The 17,812-nt window shown below is 40.0% G+C and overlaps 1 protein-coding gene and 1 non-coding gene across 2 annotated transcripts in view; one reads left to right on the top strand and one right to left on the bottom strand.

Annotated features, from left to right (window-relative positions):
* Positions 1-17,812, top strand: part of SKAP1 (src kinase associated phosphoprotein 1) — a 306,061-nt gene that overhangs the window by 12,475 nt on the left and 275,774 nt on the right. The window lies entirely within an intron of this gene.
* Positions 5,645-5,751, bottom strand: LOC112442759 (U6 spliceosomal RNA). The gene has a single exon (XR_003031055.1). It is a non-coding gene; the product is annotated as a U6 spliceosomal RNA (small nuclear RNA).

Below are 17,812 nucleotides of genomic sequence, written 5' to 3' on the forward strand. Positions count from 1 at the left end.
AAGTTAGAATACTCCCTCACATACACACACACACAAACTCAAAATGGCTTAAAGACTTAAATATAAGGCATGACATCATAGGACTCCTAGGAGAGAGTATAGGCAAAACATTTTCTGCAACTGCTGAGCCTGTGTGCTGCAACCACTGAACCAACTGAAGCTTCAGTGGTTGCAGCACACAGGCTCAGCAGTTGCATGAGCCTGCAATTGCAGCAATGTTTTCTTAGTTCAGTCTCCCAAAGCAATAGAAATAAAAGCAAAAACAAATGGGTCCTAATCAAACTTAGCATTTGCACAGCAAAGGAAACCATAAACAAAACAAAAAGACAGCCTATAGACTGGGAGAAAATATTTGCAAATTATGTGATCAACAAGGACTTAATTTCCAAAATATACAAACAGCTCATACAACTCAATGTCAAAAAAACAAACAACCCAATTGAAAAATGGGCAGAAGAACTAAACAGGCATTTCTCCAAAGACATCCAGATGGCCAAGAGGCACATGAAATGATGGTCAATATTGCTAATTATTGTTGTTGTTGTTTAGTCTCTAAGTTGTGTCTAACTCTTTGCGACCCCATGGACTGTAGCCCACCAGGGTCCTCTGTCCATGGGATTTCCCAGGCAAGAATAAACTGGAGTGGGTTGCCATTTCCTTCTCCACGGGATCTTCCCAATCCAGGGATCAAACCTGTGTCTCCTGCATTGGCAAGTGTATTGTTTACTGCTGAGCCACCAGGAAAGCCCGCTAATTATTAGAGAAATGCAAATCAAAACTACAGTGAGCTATCACCTCACAGCAGTTAGAATGTCTATCACTAAAAAGTCTACAATAAATACAGGAGAGAGTGTGGAAAAAAGGGAACCTTCCTACATTGTAGGTGGGAAGGTAAATTGGTGTGGTCACTGTGGGAAACAATACAGAGGCTCCTTAAGAAACTAAAAATAGAACTGCCATATGATCCAGCAGTCCCATTCCGAGGCATATATCTAGATAAGACGAAAGCTCTGATTTGAGCAGATATACACAAGTTCCAGAAAAACATCTATTTCTGCTTTATTGACTATGCCAGAGCCTTTGTGTGGATCACAGTAAACTGTGGAAAATTCTGAAAGAGATGGGAATACCAGACCACCTGACCTGCCTCTTGAGAAACCTGTATGCAGGTCAGGAAGCAAAGGTTAGAACTGGCCACGGAACAGACTGGTTCCAAACAGGAAAAGGAGTACATCAAGGCTGTCTATTGTCACCCTGGTTATTTAACATATGCAGAGTACATCATGAGAAACGCTGGGCTGGAAGAAGCACAAGCTAGAATCAAGATTGCCGGGAGAAATATCAATAACCTCAGATATGCAGATGACACCACCCTTATGGCAGAAAGTGAAGAGGAACTCAAAAGCCTCGTGATGAAAGTGAAAGAGGAGAAAGTGAAAAAGTTGGCTTAAAGCTCAACATTCAGAAAACGAAGATCGTGGCATCTGGTTCCATCACTTCATGGAAAATAGATGGGGAAACAGTGGAAACAGTGTCAGACTTTATTTTTTGGGGCTCCAAAATCACTGCAGATGGTGACTGCAGCCATGAAATTTAAAGATGCTTACTCCTTGGAAGAAAAGTTATGACCAACCTAGATAGCGTATTGAAAAGCAGAGACATTACTTTGCCAACAAAGATCCGTCTAGTCAAGGCTATGGTTTTTCCTGTGGTCATGTATGGATGCGAGAGTTGGACTGTGAAGAAAGCTGAGCACCGAAGAATTGATGCTTTTTAACCGTGGTGTTGGAGAAGACTCTTGAGAGTCCCTTGGACTGTAAGGAGATCCAACCAGTCCATTCTAAAGGATATCAGCCCTGGGTGCTCTTTGGAAGGACTGATGCTAAAGCTGAAACTCCAGTACTTTGGCCACCTCACGTGAAGAGTTGACTCATTGGAAAAGACTGATGCTGGGAGGGATTGGGGGCAGGAGGAGAAGGGGACGACAGAGGATGAGATGGCTGGATGGCATCACCGACTCGATGGACGTGAGTCTGAGTGAACTCCAGGAGATGGTGATGGACAGGGAGGCCTGGCGTGCTGTGATTCATGGGGTTGCAAAGAGTCGGACACGACTGAGCGACTGAACTGAACTGATACAACCCAGTGTTCATAGCAGCACAATTTATAATAGCCAAGAGATAGAAGCAACTAAACTGTCCACTGACAGTTGAATGGATAAAGAAGATGTGATATGTATATATATCACATTACTCAGCCATAAAAATAATGAAATAGGGACTTCCCTGGTGGTCCAGTGGCTAAGACTCTGAGCTCCCAATGCAGGGGACCCAAATTCAATCCCTGGTCGGGGAACAAGATCTCACATGCTGCAACTAAGACCTGGTGCAGCCAAATAAATAAATATTTTAAAATAATAAAATATTGCCATTTGCAGCAACATGAATGGACTTAGAGATTATTGTACTAAGTAAGTCGGAGAAAGACAACTATTATATGATAACACTTATGCATGAAATCTAAAAATAATACAAATGGACTTACTTACAAAACAGAAACAGACTCACAAACAAACTTAAGGTTACCAAAGGAGAAGGCAGGGAGGGCTAAATTAGGAGTATGGGGTTAGCAGATATGCACCACTATATATGAAATAGATAAACAACAAAGATTTACTCTGTAGCACAGGGAACTATATTCAATATCTTGCAGTAACCTATATTGGAAAAGAATCTGTAAAAGAGAATATATATGTGTATCTGAGTTACTTTGCTATATACTTGAAGCTAACACAATACTGTAAATCAACTATAGTTCAATGAAAAACAGAAAAAAAGAAATTGGTTTTTTAACATCACACCATTGTAAGCTTTCCCATATAAATCTATGTATATATTCATATATATATTCATTTTAAACTATTGTACAGTGTTTCAAATTTAATTATTCCCCTATTAAAGGATGTTTAGATTGTTTACAATTTTTTAAATATTTCCATAGTGCTGTAGAGAACATATCTGCATCTTTGCCTATATATGCAAATATTTCTGTAGGATAGATTCAGTGAAGATTGCAGAAGTGTTAATTCAGATTTGCAGACTGGTCAGTAGTTAAAACTTAATCTATAGTACTATCTGTGTTTTAGTTTCCAGTTTTTGTTTTCTCTATGCTATATGTGTATAGTTATTGTCATTTTTTTCACCTTCAGGAGGTAGAGGAATTAAAAATATAAACACCACACATTTCTTGGGTCATGGGGCAGAAACAATCAGCAGGTGAAGCAAACCACAGGAGAACATGTTGACATTTTCTCTATTGTATGCTGACAACTTCCTGCAAGCTAAAACAAAGCTGGTCGGTATGATTTTAGTGTTGCCAACAAGTTTTACCTCTTAACAAAAAGCAAAATATATGCCTTAAAGGATTACAATTGATTGCCAGATGAAAAATTTAATGCAAGGTTTAAAACAAGTTTTAAGCACAGTAAAAGTCGTTTCCTCCCCCCTTACTATGATAATTTTATTTAATTGGTGTGAAAATAAGCAAGACAAGATTCAATGAAGGCTTCCATCGTGTGTGCATACATGCTCAGTTATGTCTGACTCTCTCTGACCCCATGGATTGTAGCCGGCTAGGCTCCTCTGTCCATGGGATTACCCTGGCAAGAATACTGGAGTGGGTTGCCACTTCCTCCTCCAGGGGATCTTCCTCACCCAGGGATCTAACCCATGTCTCCTGTGGCTCATGCATTGATAGGCAGATTCTTTACCACTGAGCCACTTGGGAAGCCCTCCATCATTAAAGTAGGAAAATTAAACACTGAAGTTTCAGAAGTTTGATTTTACTGAGATATTTAAGTTACTGCAGAAATACTAATGATCCGATACCTTCAGTATATTTGTGACAAGGAATCAGTAATGATTATTTTTTGTTTGTTTCTATCAGAAGCTGTCAATGAGACTTTGTAGAAGTTGGATCAGTAACCAGGGTGCTTCTGTAAAATAGCAATATGTTACTAAAGGGAAAGTTGTGACACTTAATTAAATAGAATGCCCAAATATCTGGAATGAAATGTGGTCTTCTGTTATTTCCAAGGTAGAGATTGTTTTGATTTGGCAGGCATGATTTGTTAGGCATGGCCAAGTGCGTGGCCATAGTCTGTTACTGGAAAGGCTGTCTTACTGTTAGCAGCTCACTCAGGGAAGTCCTGAGGATGATGCAGATCTGTACTCCCTACCTATGGGACATCAGTTCAAACAAAGGACTCCTGGGATGGGTTCCTGAGAGGAGTCCCTCCTCTCCTTGATCCCCTTTCTCTTCTCCACAATCCCAACATTTTCTATATGCCTCCTTTCCAGATAAGTTTCCATCTTCATCCTCAATGGCACCCCACTCCAGTACTTTGCCTGGAAAATCCCATGGATGGAGGAGCCTGGTGGGCTGCAGTCCATGGGGTTGCTAAGAGTCAGACACAACTGATCGACTTCACTTTCACTTTTCACTTTCATGCATTGGAGAAGGAAATGGCAACTCACTCCAGTGTTCTTGCCTGGAGAATCCCAGGGACGGGGGAACCTGGTGGCTGCTGTCTATGGGGTTGCATAGAGTCGGACACGACTGAAGTGACTTAGCAGCAGCAGCTTCATCCTCAAAGGGTCACATCTCGTCTTTAAGGCTTTAACTCCTTCAAAGTGTTCAGAGTTAAGTATCTATAAGATAAATTAAGCATTTTAATTAGAAAAGATGTAGGTATCCTTGAAAATTAAAAGGAGTCTGAAGTAGCATCCTGCCCCTAGATTTTGTGTTTTTTGTTTTTTTTTTTAAATAGTGAGTAGATTGTTTTCTAACATTTACTTAGGTGTTTTCTTTATTAATACTTTTTTTCCCCACGTGGGAAAAAGAACCATGTTCTCTAAGTTGATTCCCAGGCCATCCCATTTTTAAACACTATTTCGTGGATCATAAAATTATGTATTTCTCTGATAAGACTGTTCGGGGCATTAGTGCTAATGCCGGACAAGAAAGGACAATGGTTCTCATAGATCAGGATTAGAAGCTATGTATAATTTTTTATTATATATTTTGGAAATTGATCTCAAAAACTTACATGTTCACCCAGTAAAGGTTGTTTATTCAAATTTTATTTTGTTTTATTTTTTTATTTTTAAATTAATTAATTTATTTTAATTGGAGGCTAATTACTTTACAATATTGTAGTGGTTTTTGCCAAACATCAACATGAATCAGCCACCGGTGCACATGTGTTCCCCATCCTGACCCCCCCTCCCCCCTCCCTCCCCATCCCATCCCCCGGAGTCATCCCAGTGCACCAGCCCTGAGCACCCTGTCTCATGCATCAAACCTGGACTGGCGATCCTCTTCACATATGATAATATACATGTTTCAACGCTACCCTCTCAAATCATCCCACCCTCACCTTCTCCCACAGAGTCCAAAAGACTGTTCTTTACATCTGTGTCTCTTTTGCTGTCTCGCATATAGGGTCATTGTTACCATCTTTCTAAATTCCATATATATGCATTAGTATACTGTATGGGAGTTTTTCTTTCTGACTTACTTCACTCTGTATAATAGGCTCCAGTTTCATCCACCTCATTAGAACTGATTCAAATGCATTCTTTTTAAAAATATGGAACGCTTCACAAATTTGCGTGTCATGCTTGCACAGGGGCCATGCTAATCTTTTCTGTATCTTTCCAATTTTAGTATATGTGCTGCCGAAGCGAGCACTGTTTATTGAAATTTTAAACTTAATTGTATGTCATGTATTAAAAAAAAAACAAACCCTTTGGTATTTTACCTAGAGGAGAATTGTTGTTTAATCGCTAAGTCGTGTCTGGCTCTTTTGCGACCCCATGGACTGTAACCCACCAGGCTCCTCTGTCCATGGGATTTCCCAAGCAAGAATACTGGCGTAGGGTTGTCATTTCCTTCTCCAGGGGTGTCTTCCAGATGCAGGGATTGAACCTGTGTCTCTTCCATTGGCAGGCGGATTCTTTACCACTGAGCCACCAGGGAAGCTCCCTAGAGGAGAATTCTGTAAGCATATTTTTATGGGGAATGATCGTCCAATTTGAGACTCCAGAAACCCTTTCAGTCCTGAAGCCTGGGCCATTCCCCCTTCTGTTGGCTTCCTCTTTGTTAGTGGGAGCGCTCCTTTAATCCCCTGTTCCCTAACTCCAAGCTCTGATGGTGGCGTTGTGACTGGGGAATGACTCCAATGGTCAGGACTGGGAACGGTATGAGGAGCTGGGTGAGAGCTAGGTTGGAGTTCCCAGGATTAAGGAAGAGCCTATTGAATAAGCCAGAATGAGAAAGGGAATGGGCTTCACCTAGAAAGGAGGTGAGAGCCAGTGAAGGGACCCAGAGAGAAAGGAGAACAGAATTTCCTCTCATCTCCTACTCTTTCTCTCCTGTCTCTTTACCTCTGACCTCCTCTCCCATTGAGAATGTGGCTACCAACAGGCTTGGAGGTGCTATGATAAGACAGGAGGCTGAGGGTGGGGTAAGGAGAGATGATTGAAGTCAGCAGAAGGTTATTGAAGTTAAAATGACTGTCAAAGCAGCAGCAGTGAGAAAACAGATATTTCTATGATTGTGCCCAGCCAGCCAGGACAACCATTCACGTTTAAAGAACATTTGCAAGTACTTGGGTTTTTTGTTTTGTTTTGTTTTGAACTAATGAGAGGGCTGAAATACTGCCCAGCATTAAACTTAATAGAATTAGTTTTGAGTCATTTCACCCTGTGCCAACAAAAATCTCAAATATTTTCTTGGGTGTAATGCAAGTATAGACAGAAATTTATGGTATCCTTCTTTTCAGAAATGTGAGTTCTGCTTTAGTAGTTCAAATACTTTAGCAAAATATCCCCTCTAGGAACACTTTGATTGGTTTTTGGTTGGTGGAGTTGTTTTCAGCAGCATTTGGTCATTCATCCTGCCTTCAAATTAGAAGGCTGATTGAAGTGAACTTTTGAATTTTAGAAACAATATATCAAAAAAATTTTTCTAACTATTAAAGAACACCAACTTAAATATTTTGTTCTTTCTGTGTGTTATGAGCAGTACTTAGAAAATAGATGGAGGCAACCTTTATTTTTTAGTAGTTTGAAAAATGTGACCCTTAAGATGTCATTCTCCTCTAAGTAAACGAAATATCCCCTTGTAGCCTCATAAAATGGACAAGGTGAGAGGCTTGGGAGAATGTCAAAGACTTTCACCAGTCTACAGAACCTAGAGATCTTGGGTGCATCCTGTCAAATCAGAATCTTTTCAGCTGGCCTTAGACCCTGCAGTGGTTTCTCCCAGGGATCTGATGATTATATCGTGTCTACAAGTTCCCGCATACCCTCCCTTCCCTTGTCCTTCAGTTTTCATTTCCTATTTTCCTTTCCTACTCTGGTTTGATGAAATAGACATTCATAAGCTGCCTGGAAGCTGAAGAAATCTATGTTTTAGGGAAGCTGTGAATTATAATAGGAAGATGCATATTTGTCAGAGCTGTGTTTATCTTTTTAATATGGGACTTTAAATCATTAGTCTAGGCTTCCCTTGTGGCTCAGACTGTAAAGCGTCTGCCTACAATGCAGGAGACCCGGGTTCGATCCCTTGGTTGGGAAGTTTCCCTGGAGAAGGAAATGGCAGCCCACTCCAGTATTCTTGCCTGGAAAATCCCATGGATGGAGGAGCCCGGTAGGCTATAGTCCATGGGGTCGCAAAGAGTCGGACACGACTGAGCGACTTCACTTACTTACTTACTTACTTAAATCATTATAGATTACTTTTAGTACAAAATACTGTATATTGCTACAAACTTGCCTTCCAGAATAATCTTTCATCACTGTTGCTCTTACCCCTAACCTTTGTGTTGTTGCTTCCAAGTTAGAATTCTTTCAGTTTCTCCAGCTGAACTAAGATCTGTCACCTTAGGACCTGTGCACACGGTGTTTCCATGCTGGTGCCATTCTTTTCCTCATTCTACCAGCTCCTCCCCACCCCAACATACATACTCGACCTGCTGATCTTGGGGTTTCAGATGAAAGGTTAGGTCTCTGGGAGATCTCCCTAACTTACTTCCCTCTAGACTAGGCGCATCTACTATGGGTGTGTGCCTCCCTCACTTTTCTTATTATAACTCGTATCACAGTTTATTCTAATTGTCTATTTAAGTCTTTATTCTTTGGTAGACTGTAAACTTTTAGTTTGGATCTGTCTTGTTCACATTTTCAGTATACAGCATATAATAAGTGCTCAATGACAATATTTATGGTACATTTCTGATTTTGTCTTTTCTCCTTGGTGTGAGGACATTTATACCAGTGTGGTATTGCTCACTCATTAGTCATAGACCTTGTACCATCGGGTATTATGTGCGGTGAGGGATGTGATGTCAGAGGCACCTCTGGAATGTTGTCACTCAGTGGTGGTTTTCACTCTGGGCTTTGTAGTTACAGATGCCTAAGGCATTCTGATTTGATAAGACATGATATTTATATTAGAAGAGTTTTTATTTGCACAAGGCTGATTGCTTAATAGAAAACCCACCTAGAGAGAATGGTGAACTTGGTTAAAATACAGGAGGTGGAAATCTCTTTCTTATTCAGTGGTGAGCAGTGCATTTCTGAGCAGCCTTACTGAGGCACCTTCAGGTCATAATCACTGTAAGTAACATCATCTTCTAAATTGAAAGGCAAATGTATTATATGTTGGTCTGTAGTTTTCTTTCCTTAGTATTTTTAAAGATATTTTCCTTAATATCTTTAAGTTTTGATATCAGGGTTATTCTGGCTTATAAAATGAATTGGGAAGTGTGTAAAATACTAGATGCATAATCCCTCCTATAGCTCTTGCTTTTGACTTATTTACATTTTATTATAAATTTGTTCATCTAGTGAGTTGTGGGAGTATTTTTAGATCAGGTTAAAAAAAAAGATGAGACAGGTGGAAGAGGTTGTCTTTGTGCCATGTTATTCCTCTGAGTAGATGACACTTGCAGATGAAGGAACAAGTACTTAAATAAACACATGGCCCTCTAAAGTGTTTTGCAATGAAGCCTGCAAAAAAGTAATTTTAAAGTGAAACTTAACAAGTAAAGTCATAATAAAATATCAAAGTATCAAATATCCCCCAATGAGTTGGGGGATAATTAGATCCTGTTGATTCCCTTTTAACAATTTTAGTATATACAAATATAGTTACATGGGATATTTTACTTATAAGAATTTAGTAAGGCAAGTAGAAGTTCAAAATAATATATACACACATACATATATATTTAACATCTATAGGCACAAAGTATACATTACAACCATCTATCTCCCATAGGATCTTTATTCCGCAGAATCATTATTCCACAGGATCTTTATTCTGCCTGGGTGTCCTCCTTTACTGTTCCCAGCTGTGAATCAGTACAACCTACTACTGCTGAGTGAAATGAAGAGGAGGGTGAAAAATTAAAGTCAGTCTAAGCTAAGAGTGATATTACACTATGCTTGCATAGTAATTTTAATTTTACTTTTTTCATATGTAAAACACATATTTTAGAACATGTAGAAGAGTATGAAGAAGACGATAAAATGGCTTGTAATTCCACTACCTAGAGATGACCATTGTTGATATTTTGGTGTCTTATCACAGTACCTGATTGACCTGTGCTGCTGCTGCTGCTGCTGCTAAGTCGCTTCAGTCATGTCGGACTCTGTGCCACCCCATAGACAGCAACCCACCAGCTTCCCCCGTCCCTGGGATTCTCTAGGCAAGAACACTGGAGTGGGTTGCCATTTCCTTCTCCATGATTGACCTGTAGGAAGGACTCAATTTAGACTGGGTTAATGACTGAATTAAGCCAAGGACCTCCCCCTTTTTTTTGGGTAAAATGTCAAGATTATATTGTATATTAAAAATTAATAGACTAGTTTTTAGAATAGTTTTAGATTTACAGGAAAGATTGAACAGGTAGTACAGAGAATTCTCCTTTTCCCTTCCCCCTCCCCCCAATTGCCTCCATTATTAGCTAACTTTCACATTAGTATGATACATTTGTTACAGTTAATGAACCAGTACTGATGTGTTATTGACTAAAGTCTGCAGTTTATTCAGTCCTGTCAGACTCTTTGTGACCCCGTGGACCATACAGTCCATGGAATTCTCCAGGCCAGAATACTGGAGTGAGTAGCTTATCCCTTCTCCAGTGGATCTTCCCGACCCAGGAATTGAACTGGGGTCTCCTGCACCGCAGGCAGATTCTTCACCAGCTGAGCTACCAGGGAAGCCCCTCCTCCCCCTTTCTTTGGGTAAAATGTCAAGATTATATCATATACCACTTCTTAGAAATTAATAGACTAGTTTTTAGAATAATTTTAGATTTACAGAAAAGATTGAGCAGGTAGTACAGAGAATTGTTCTATTCCCTGTCCCTCCAATTTCCTCCATTATTAATTAACTTTCACATTAGTATGAACCATTTGTTACAATTAATGAACTATTTGTTACAATTAATGAACCTATACTGATGTGTTATTGATGGAAAATCTGTAGTTTATTCCATTTCCCTTAGTTTTTACCTAATGTCCTTTTTCTTTTCCAGGATCCTCTTCAGGATATCTCATTTAATTTAGTTCTTTAGAACTCCTCTGCAACTGTTTCTCAAACTTTCCTTGTTTTTGATGATCTTGAGAGTTTTGAGGAGTACTGGTCAAGTATATTGTAGAATGCTATATATTAGAATTTGTCTGACCATTTTCTCATGATTAGACTAGGTTTTTGGAAAGAAGATCACAGAAGTCAAGTGTCATTCTCATCACATGTCAAGGGTACATACAATCAACATGATTTATAACTGTTGATGTTTTCTTTGATTGCCTGGCTGATAAAGTTTCTGTCAAGTTACTCTTTGTTTCCCCTTTCAATACTGTATTCTTTGGAAGGAAGTCTCTATGTGCAGTCTACACTTGAGTGTTGGGAGTTATGCTCCTTCTTCCTTGGGGTGGTGTGTCTACATTATTTGGAATTATGCACTGGAGATTTGTGTTTTCTCCCCTGTGTATTCATTTATTCATTTATTTATTAATATTTATATCATTGTGGACTCATGAATACTTATTTTATACTTTGAGTTATAATCCAATGTTACTTAACTTTGTTGCTCAAATTGTTCTGACTTTGGCCACTAGGCTCTTTTACTTGGCTTCTGGGTTCCTTTTGACATGTCATATCAAGTGTGTGTGTGTATATTTTGGGCACTTCCTTACTTTCTGGCCACACAAAATGGTCCAGGCTCATTTTGTATGTTTCCTGCCCTAGACCTAGAATAAGCCATCTCTCAAAAAAGCCTTGGTTCCTTTTATTGAAGATTGGTTTTAGAAACCATGATCTTGGTAGTAGATATGCTCTTTTTCACTGGGACGTTGTTTCTTTTAGGTCTTCTCACTGACAAACAAAGATATATATGTATGCATAATAATCCCACATATACATATGCATGCCATGCCAAGTCTCTTCAGTCCTGTCCAATTCTTTGCGACCCTATGGACTGTAGCCTGCCAGGCTCTTCTGTCCATGGGATTCTTTAGGCAAGAATACTTAAGTGGGTTGCCATGCCCTCCTCCAGGGGACTTTCCCAACCCAGGGATGGAACCCGCATCTCTTACATTTTCTGCACTGGCAGGCGGGTTCTTTACCACTAACAACATATGCGTTTATCTATTAGCAATTCCTATGGGTTTCCAGTGTGGCCCAGTTGGTAAAGAATCTGCCTGCAATGTGGGAGACCTGGGTTGGGAAGATTCCCCAGAGAAGGGAAAGGCTACCCAGTCCAGTATTCTGGCCTGGCGCATTCTATGGACTGTACAGTCCATGGGACCACAAAGAGTTGGCCACGACTGAGCGGCTTTCACACTAGCATATATATAACTATCTGTATCTGGTACAAACTTAAACATGAGTTCTTTTTTTTCTTTTTTTTTTTCAAACCTTTCTTTAGACTTTCAATAGCTTGCAGCAAGGGAGCTGCTCTGCTGCGTACAAAACCCCAACCCAGAAGCAGGTCGTCTACCAGTGGTTCCCCATGGTAGCACCAGGTTTCGTCTAGCACCAGGTTCCGCATGAACGTGTGGTCCTTGATGGGTGAGGGAGCTAAACATGAGCTCTTATTGATGTCTTGAACTCTAATTCATTTTCGACTGCTCTCCTTACTATTCTTTAAAATTGAGCCAACATTGTTTTATAACATTGTATAAGTTTCATGTGTACAACATTCTATTTCTACCTCTGTGTACACTACAGTGTGCTCACCACCAAAAATTTAATTCCTTGCTATCACATATAGTTGACACCTTTTACCCATTTCACCCTCCTCCCCTCCCTTCTGACAGCCAATGTTCTGTTCACTGTATCCACATGTTTGTTTTTGTTTGGTCTGTTTTGTTCATTTATTTTATTTGTTCATTTATTTTATTTGCTTTTTATATTCCACACATGAGCGAAATTTTACAATATTTGTCTTTCTCCCTCTGATTTGTCTCACTTGGCATAATACCTTCAAGGTCCATCCATTGTTGTCACAAATGGCAAGATTTCATCATTTTTTTATGGCTGAATGGTAATCCATCATTATATATATATATATGGCTTCCCTGGTGGCTCAGATGGTAAAGCGTCTGCCTGCAACTCGGGAGACCCGGGTTCGATTCCTGAGTCGGGAAGATCCCCTGGAGAAGGAAATGGCAATCCACTCCAGCACTCTTGCCTGGAAAATCCCATGGATGGAGGAGCCTGATAGGCTACAGTCCCTGGGGTTGCAAAGAGTGGGACATCTTCTTTATCCATTCATCTATTGATGGGCACTGGGGTTGTTTCCATATCTTAGCTACTGTAAAAAATGCTGTGATAATGGAGATGGAAATGGCAACCCACTCCAGTATTCTTGCCGGGAAATTCCGATCGACAGAGCAGCCTGGCAGGCTACAGTCCATTGGGTCGGAAAAGAGTCAGACATGACTTAGCAACTAAACAACAAGGTCTACAGGACCCAGTTAAAAAGAAACAGGAATTTAGAATGATTCTCAATTTTTTGGCCTGGGCAGTTAGGTAGATGATGATGTCAATTCAAAGGTATAGGGAAAGATAATGGATTCAATTTGTATATCTTGTATTTGAGAGTTTGTAGATGCATAGTCAGTTTTTGGCAAAACCTTGGTGCATAGTGATTTTATGATTTAGAAAATGAATAAATAAAGGAGTCCAATTTGTTAAAACATGCTGTGATGAAAATAGAGGTGCATATACCTTTTTGAATTATTGGGTTTGTATTCTTTAGATAAATACCCAGAAATGGAATAGCTGAATCATATGATAGTTTAATTCTTAATTTTTTGAGAAATCTCCATATTGTTTTCCATAGTGGTGGCACCAATTTATACTCTTACCAACAGTGCATGAGGGGTCCTTTTTCTCCACATCTTCTCCAACACTTATTACTTCTTGCCTTTTTGATAATAGCTATTCTAATGGATTGAGGTGATATCTATCTCATTGTGGTTTTGATTTACATTCCCCCAATAATGATTTTGAACATCTTTTCATGTTGGCCATTTGTATCTCTTCTTTGGAAAAATATCTGTTCAGCCCTTCTCCTCAATATTTTTGCTTCTTGCTCCTCTCCTTTCCACTCCAACACTGAGAAACCTGACTCCCACCATTCACCATCCACTTGTTGTTTGATTAGAGTATACGTGTATAGCAGTATAAGAAATGATAACCTGGACACCCACTGGAAACTGTTGACTAGGGTCCAGTATTCACCTGCAGTTCCTTTTGCCTTTAGTATTATAGACTACCCATTACCAGTGTTACTTAGGCCAGCACCTTTCCCCCATTCAGTGAGTTTAATTCATATATTTGTAATTAGTTAGATTATGTTGTTTGTCTGCAATTTTCCCTGAGATCCCCCAACCTGCAAAATGATTTTTTGAAATCTACAGACATTAAAGGTCATTCTTTGTGTTGTAAAGCCCTATGCTGCTGCTGCTGCTAAGTTGCTTCAGTCGTGTCCGACTCTGTGCAAACCCACAGACGGCAGCCCACCAGGCTCCTCCATCCATGGGATTTTCCAGGCAAGAGTACTGGAGTGGGGTGCCATTGCCTTCTCCATGTAAAGTCCTATAGGTTTTGACAATTACAAAATGCCATGTGTCAACCATTAAAGTGTCATACAATATAGTTTCACTGCCCTAAAAGTCTCCTGTGCTTTATCTATTCATCCCTCTGACTCCTCTTGAACCCCTTGCCAACCACTGATTTTTTTATATTGTTGCCTTTTCCAGAATGTTATGTAGTAGGAACCACACAGTATGTAACCTTTTCAGATTGGCTTCTTTCACATCAGTTCAGTTCAGTTCAGTCACTCAGTCGTGTCCGACTCCTTGTGAGCCCATGGACTGCAGCACACCAGGCCTCCCTGTCCATCCAACTCCCAGAGTTTACTCAAACTCATGTCCATTGAGTCAGTGATGCCATCCAACCATCTCACCCTCTGTCGTGCCCTTCTCCTCCTGCCTTCAATCTTTCCCAGCATCAGGGTCTTTTCAAATGAGTCAGTTCTTTGCATGAGGTGGGCAAAGTGTTGAAGTTTCAGCTTCAGCATCAGTCCTTCCAGTGAACACCCAGGACTGATTTCCCTTAGGATGGACTGGTTGGATCTCCTTGCAGTCCAAGGGACTCTCAAGAGTCTTCTCCAACACTACAGTTCAAAAGCATCAATTCTTTGGCGCTCAGCTTTCTTCACAGTCCAACTCTCACATCCATACATGACTACTGGAAAAACCATAGCTTTGACTACATGGACCTTTGATGGCAAAGTAATGTCTCTGCTTTTTAATATGCTGTCTAGGTTGGTTATAACTTTTCTTCCAAGGAGCAAGCATCTTTTAATATCATGACTGCAGTCACCATCTGCAGTGATTTTGGAGCCCCCCAAAATAGTCTGTCACTGTTTCCACTGTTTCTCCACCCTTTTGCCATGAATTGATGGGACCAGATGCCATGATCTTAGTTTTCTGAATGTTGGGTTTTAACCCAACTTTTTCCCTCTACTCTTTCACTTTCATCTAGAGGCTCTTTAGTTCTTCTTCACTTTCTGCTGTAAGGGTAGTATCATCTGCATATCTGAAGTTACTGATATTTCTCCTGGAAGTGTTGATTCCAGTTTGTGCTTCATCCAACCCAGCATTTCTCATAATGTACTCTGCATATAAGTTAAATAAGAAGGGTCACAATATACAAACTTGATGTACTCCTTTGCCGATTTGGAACCAGTCTGTTGTTCCATGTCCAGTTCTAACTGTTGCTTCCTGACCTGCATACAGATTTCTCAAGAGGCAGGTCAGGTGGTCTGGTATTCCCATCTCTTTCAGAATTTTCCACAGTTTGTGATGATCCACACAGTCAAAGGCTTTGGCATAGTCAATAAAGCAGAAGTAGATGTTTTTTTGGAACTTTCTTGCTTTTTCGATGATCCAATAGATGTTGGCAATTTGATCTCTGGTTCCTCTTCCTTTTCTAAAACCAGCTTGAACATCTGGAGGTTCACGGTTCACATACTGTTGAAGCCTGGCTTGGAGAATTTTGAGCATTACTTTACTAGTGTGTGAGGTGAGTACAATTGTTTGGTAGTTTGAGCATTCTTTGGCATTGCCTTTCTTTGGGATTGGAATGAAAACTGACCTTTTCCAGTCCCATGGGCACTGCTGAGTTTTCCACATTTGCTGGCGTATTGACTGCAGCACTTTCACAGCATCATCTTTTATGATTTGAAATAGCTCAACTGGAATTCCATCACCTCCACTAGCTTTGTTCATAGTGATGCTTCCTAAGGCCCACTTGACTTCTTATTCCAGGATGTCTGGCTCTAGGTGAGTGATCACACCATCATGATTATCTGGGTCATGATGATCTTTTTTGTATAGTTCTTCTGTGTATTCTTGCCACCTCTTCTTAATATCTTCTGCTTCTGTTAGGTCCTTACCATTTTTGTGCCCATCTTTGCATGTTCCCTTGGTATCTCTAATTTTCTTGAAGAGGTCTTTAGTCTTTCCCATTTTGTTGTTTTCCTCTATTAGTTTGCACTGATTGCTGAGGAAAGCTTTCTTATCTCTTCTTGTTATTCTTTGGAACTCTGCATTCAAATGGGTATATCTTTCCTTTTCTCCTTTACCTTCGCTTCTCTTCCTTTCACAGCTATTTGTAAGGCCTCCTCAGATAACCATTTTGCCTTTTTGCATTTCTTTTTCCTGGGGATGGTCTTGATCCCTGCCTCCTGTACAATGTAATGAACTTCCATCCATAGTTATGCAGGCACTCTGTCTATCAGATCTAATCCCTTGAATCTATTTCTCACTTCTACTATATAATCTTAAGGGATTTGATTTAGGTCATATCTGAATGGTCTAGTGGTTTTCCCACTTTCTTCAGTTTAAGTCTGAATTTGGCAATAAGGAGTTCATGATCTGAGCCATAGTCAGCTCCCAGTCTTGTTTTTGCTGACTGTATAGAGCTTCTCTGTCATGGCTGCAAAGAATATAATCAATCTGATTTCGGTGTTGACCATCTGGTGATGTCCATGTGTAGTCTTCTCTTGTGTTGTTGGAAGAAGGTGTTTGCTAACTCTGTTAGCCTTTACCCTGCTTCATTCTGTACTCCAAGGCCAAATTTGCCTGTTACTCCCGGTGTTTCTTGACTTCCTACTTTTGCATTCCAGTCCCCTATAATGAAAAGGACATCTTTTTTGGGTGTTAGTTCTAGAAGTTCTTGTACACTGTTCAACTTCAGCTTCTTCAGCATTTCTGGTGGGGGCATAGACTTGGATTACTGTGATATTGAATGGTTTGCCTTGGAAACAAAGAGAGATCATTCTGTCATTTTTGAGATTGCATCCAAATAGTGCATTTCACACTCTTTTGTTGACTATGATGGCTACTCCATTTCTTTAATACATTTAAGGTTCCCCAGTGACACCTCATGCGAAGAGTTGACTCATTGGAAAAGACTCTGATGCTGGGAGGGATTGAGGGCAGGAGGAGAAGGGGATGACAGAGGATGAGATGGCTGGATGGCATCACCGACTCGATGGACGTGAGTTTGAGTGAACTCCGGGAGTTGGTGATGGACAGGGTTGCCTGGCGTGGTTGCCTGGCGTGCTGTGGTCCATGGGGTCGGAAAGAGTCGGACACAACTGAGCAACTGAACTGAACTGAATGTTTTTTCATTTCTTGAGAGTTCATTTCTTGTTTGCACTGAATAGTATTCCACCAGTTGTATATATCACAATTTATTTATCCACTTACCTACTGAAGGACATTTTGATTGCTTCTAAAAATTTAGCAAGTATAGATAAAGCTGCTCTAATCTAAATGTGCAGATTTTTCTGTGGACTTAAGTTTTCAAGTCAGTTGGGTGAATACTTAGGAGTGTGATTGCTGGATCTTATGGTAAGACTACATTTAGCTTTGTAAGAAACCAAGCCACCTTCCAAAGTGGATATACCATTTTGCATTCCCATCAGCAATTAATGAGATTCTGGTTGCTCTGTATCCTTGTCAGCCATTGGTATTGTCAATTTTTAAAAATTTATTCATTCTAGTAGGTACATAGTGATATATCATTGTTTTAATTTGCAGTTTCCTAATGACATACGATTATGCTGATTTGCTTTTTTGTTATCTGTGTATCTTCTTTGGTGAGGTCTCTGTTCACATTTTATGTCCATTTCGAAACTGGGTTGTTTGTTTTCTTATTA

The sequence above is a fragment of the Bos taurus genome, chromosome 19 (assembly GCF_002263795.3).
Source record: "Bos taurus isolate L1 Dominette 01449 registration number 42190680 breed Hereford chromosome 19, ARS-UCD2.0, whole genome shotgun sequence".
Classification (NCBI taxonomy): domain Eukaryota; kingdom Metazoa; phylum Chordata; class Mammalia; order Artiodactyla; family Bovidae; genus Bos; species Bos taurus.